This window comes from Hippocampus comes, unplaced genomic scaffold, assembly GCF_001891065.2.
Source record: "Hippocampus comes isolate QL1 unplaced genomic scaffold, H_comes_QL1_v1.1 scaffold39, whole genome shotgun sequence".
In the NCBI taxonomy this organism is placed as follows: Eukaryota; Metazoa; Chordata; class Actinopteri; order Syngnathiformes; family Syngnathidae; genus Hippocampus; species Hippocampus comes.
In genome coordinates, this window is record NW_017842054.1 from 4346756 (window position 1) to 4351248 (window position 4493).

Consider the following 4493-nt stretch of genomic DNA (forward strand, 5'->3'; position numbering starts at 1 on the left):
TTACCATCTGGGAAAATGTTACAGTGCGTGAACGCCATCAATGATACAGTCCAAGGAGCCTGTTCTCACGAGAATTTACTCGGATTTTGTGTCGTGGGGTGGGGGGCCGGGGGATATCCACCGAGTGAGGAGAAAAGTGACATTTTCTGGGTTACTTACAAACACGTTATGGGACAAATGGTGCCCCGACGTGAACCTTTAAAACCACAAAGTGAATGGGAACGTACGGAGTTGGATTTTGCGCACACAGCCACAAAAATAAATAAATAATCATCAATAAATCAATAAAATCACAATTAGTTCCATCTTGACACTTGCTACATGACCCCCCGCCCCCTTGCGCAGCCCCCACCTAAAAATCAAAACTATAAATACAGCAACAGAAATCGGAAGATTCGGTTCCAAAAGTTGGGCGTTGTAATTCGCCGAAAAGTGTCCATTTTTCACCGAACGAGTGTTCCAAACGTAACGAGCGCTCCCCTTCTTTCATCCCCGCCGCTTTGATCACGACAACCTCCATGCAGAAAATTGATGACCTGTCGCTACTTAGTCCAATTGACATTTTCTGAATCACATGCAGACGCCACCCCACCCCCACCCACACCCCCCCGCCTCCCAAATATTTCTCCGAGTGACGTGATGTAGCAGATGTGTCCTGATTCTAACCCCTCGCCTACTTCAAACTATAAATATGACACCATCAATCGTGAGATTTGTGTCTGACAAGTCCGGCGGTTTAATTAAAGTTACAATGCCGACATTTTCTGAATGACTTGCAGGTCCCCCAAATATTTTTTTATGAGTCCTGTTATGGCCGCAGATGTGCCCTGACTCTCACCTCCGTCATTACATCGAAACTATAAAGAGTGTCAATCGTTGGGATTTTGTACAAAAAGTGACAAAACAACCTTGGCCTCTTTTTAACCTCTCACCCACTTCGATAAATGAGCGCTGGCCTACGACGATATCATGTCAACTTTTCCTCGCAACTCCCAAAATGTTCCGACTGAATGTGAAAAAACTATTTTGACCTGACCCTTGACCTCTGACACACTTTTAAAACTTCACGAAATAGCGATGAGAAATAGTGGGATTAAAATATGCTGGTCAAAAAAAAATGTTCTGTTGCATTAATTAGAAGCCCTTTAAATGGATTTTATGACATGACATGACTTAACTCGAACTCCTAAATAGAACTTTTTAAATATACAATTGCGGCAATAGAATTTGTGCAAAAAAGTAATACACTGCAAAAATTAAAAAATTAACGTTTTCTGTGTTATTAGCCTAAATTAATTCAAGAAAAGTCATATATCGCTGGCGTCGGGTGGAATCCTTGTATCTCCAAAATCGCTTTTCAGAATCATTTTTTAAAAAAATATATATTTTTTTTTTTTAACGTGTTGAATGCCCAACAGAATAGATTTGTGGGGAAAAAAAGATGAAATGAACTCAATTTTGAGATAGGAGGTTCTGGCCCAACACCAGCGATATACTAACACACATCTCGCAACCGTTTGACAAGATGGCAAAGCAAATTTTGTACAAAAAAAGTCAAAATTCACCTTGTGTGGACTCCCTGCAGCTGCAAAATATTTTAACTGAATGTAATCTAACTATTGTGACTCGACTCGAACGACCTATTTTTGAAAATGTGGCTGGAATAGTCCTCCTTTTTTTATTATTTTTTTTAACCAAAAAAAAAAAAAAGGAATGCACAGTAATTAGTCGAAAATGTGACATCTTCTTGGACCGAATGCACTTTTGTGTCAAAACGTTTCAATTTCAGCCTGGCACAGCCACCGAGGTATGTGGCCACCATTGTTTTCCGCCGCCGCTTTCACATTTCATGGCGGTCCTGTTTCTGGAAAATCGTCCAGTTCGAACTCAGTTCAGGTGCTTAACTTAACTGTAACCCCCGACGCCCCCCCCCTCCTCATTCCCTCCCTTCCTTTTAAATTCCCAGCGGAGCTGTTATGTTTCCAAAGGTTGGGTTTCCACGTCGTAATTGTACGCAGACGCGGCTGATTCGGGCTCTCGGACCCTCGGCGGCCGAGCCTTGCGTCAGTCAAGTGGATTGGAAGTAATCAGGCGGCCGCGCAGGTGCCTCGTAATGACGTGCCTGTGAGGGCGACGCGTGGAACACAAATGGCTGTAAAACACGCCGGGTTGGAGCGGCCGTGGCCAATAATTTAACACACCCGTGTAAAAAAAAAATAAGGGGGGGGGAGAGGAAAAAAAAATAACCAGGGCCTGCTTTGGGCTGCTTTTTTTTTATGATTATTTTTATTTTATTTTTTTTATTTTTTTCGAATTAGTGAGCCTCCCCCGGTCACTGGGAACCTGCGAGGGCGCGCTGACAGGCTCATAGTTACGACATGGAGACAATGGGAGGGTCTAATGAGGAACATATGCTTTTGTGTTTCCACAGAGCCGCTCATTGTGCGAGGAAAGGGATACTCCACTCCCATTCAGAGCGGTCACAATGAAAACCCGAGCCGTTCCCCGAGCCGGTTGAGTTTACAATATCCCCCCCCCACAACCCAGCCCCCTCCCCTCTTTCTTCCATTGCCTCCTGTTCCTTTTCTCTTCCCGGCCCTTCTCCGTCGCTTGACTTTTAATTCTTCCTCCTCCCCCTTCGCGTTCATCCCGCTCGCATTGTTACTTAAGTTACACGTTTTGTCCGGCCCGATTGCGGGAACAATGCGCGCGCGAAACTCTTGAATGACACCAAGGCGAACATGAAAGGCGCCGTCGCCTGCTTTTTGCGCCGGCGACGCAGCAGCATCCCTCTCTTGTCTGTGTCCTTGTGTGCGTCCGCGTGCGTGCGCGTGTGAGTGTGTGTGTGTGTGTGTGTGCGTGCGCGCGAGTTTGCCCTGCAGACAGCAGTAGCTGCGGTAATCCATCCCGGCTCCCAGGGCAGCCGGCTCCTACTTCTCCATGCATGAGAAGCGGCTGGAGTGGAGTGGCAGCAACAACTGCTCAGCCCGATTTGATTACTAATAAGAGAGTTGTCCCCTCTGTCAGATAGCAGGCATTCGCCGCTAAGCAAACAGTGATTCCGCCTAGTCAAACATTAGCATTGCTGTCTCTCCCTTACAACGTGGTGAGAGTTACATTGAGATGCGCCCCCTCACCGCCCCCCCCCACACACACACCCTTTCCCTCCATCCCCTCGCCCTGCCTCACCTCCTCAAGCTGTGTGAAACACATTCAGCATCACTCGTGAATCTATTTGGACATTCAAAGAGCAGAAGGAAATACTGTACGAATGAGTAGCAGCGGCGTGTATGTGCTTGTGCCTTTAAGAGGCGGGGCATCGTCACGTGGGCGAAAGCAGTGGCCGACAGCAGCAGCAGCAGCAGCTTCGAAAAATTTGAAGGCAACCAAAAATATTGATTGGACAAAATAATCCATCTCAAATCTTCAACATGCTGAGAGTGACATTGTAACAACACACACACACACACACACACACACACCTCCCCCTTCCCTCCCTGCCTCGATGTGCACAACACATCTTGGGCACGATTTGAGCGCTGCGTTTGTTCGCCCACTTTGGATGGGAAAAAGGAAGGTCACAGCTCTGTGGCGGCTTCCCTCCAGGTGTGAGCAACACAAGAACAGGAGATAGACAAGCGCACAGACCTCCCCCAAGGTGAAGGGATAAAATCAGAAGAATTTTGGATCACATTTTATACTTTCATGCATGAATATCACAAATGAAGGAAAATGGCTCGTTACAGCTGCGGAATGTGCAAAAAGACTGTTACGGCTTTCGTAAAGGTTCCTGTTAGGTTCGGGTCAAATGGACCCATTTTTGTGATCGTAGCTCTCGTGGAAGCGTCATCAACAAATTTATCAATACAATGTAGTTGTAAATCTGGACACATTGGCCTGTTTAATAAGTTGAAAAGTCGTATGGAAGTGTAAGAGCAACTCAACATATGTGACTGAGAAATAAGCCGGATTTAAAAATGACTTTTGCATTTTTGGCCTTGTTTTCAGTGTTAAAATCTGTTTTTGGTTTTTGGGTGTCGTCGTACAACAATGAAATGAGTACATTTCGCCTTTTTGGAAGTTGACTTATCAATGAGATGTAATCATTGTGCATTGGGATTTTTTTATTTTCACTTTTGGATCACAAAACCTGGCTTGGGTCAAATTGACCCAGTAACATTATTGTTGTTCCTGAGAAATGAACAAACCGGGAGACTTACATGTCACATTCAATATTACACATTTAAGACCACTGAATCTGTTTATGTTTTGTTGTTGTTTTTTAAAATCAGCACAATTTTGTGCCGTTGATGTTTCCGCCATCGACTTTTGCACAATAGCGTAACTGTACCGACAACAAATCAGCACCGTGACGGGGATTCTTGCCAAACGAATCATACGTCTGAAGTGTGACGTCTCGCTGCCTGGCAAACAAAAACGCTGCTCGCTGGAGGTAACGTCTGACAGCGTGATCAACAAAAGGGGGGTGGGGG

General features: G+C 45.4%; 1 protein-coding gene across 6 annotated transcripts in view; it reads right to left on the reverse strand.

Moving 5' to 3' along the window:
* LOC109510117 (EBF transcription factor 3) overlaps positions 1 to 4493 on the reverse strand; it is a 129155-nt gene that overhangs the window by 116424 nt on the left and 8238 nt on the right. The gene's annotated exons all lie outside the window — the stretch shown is intronic.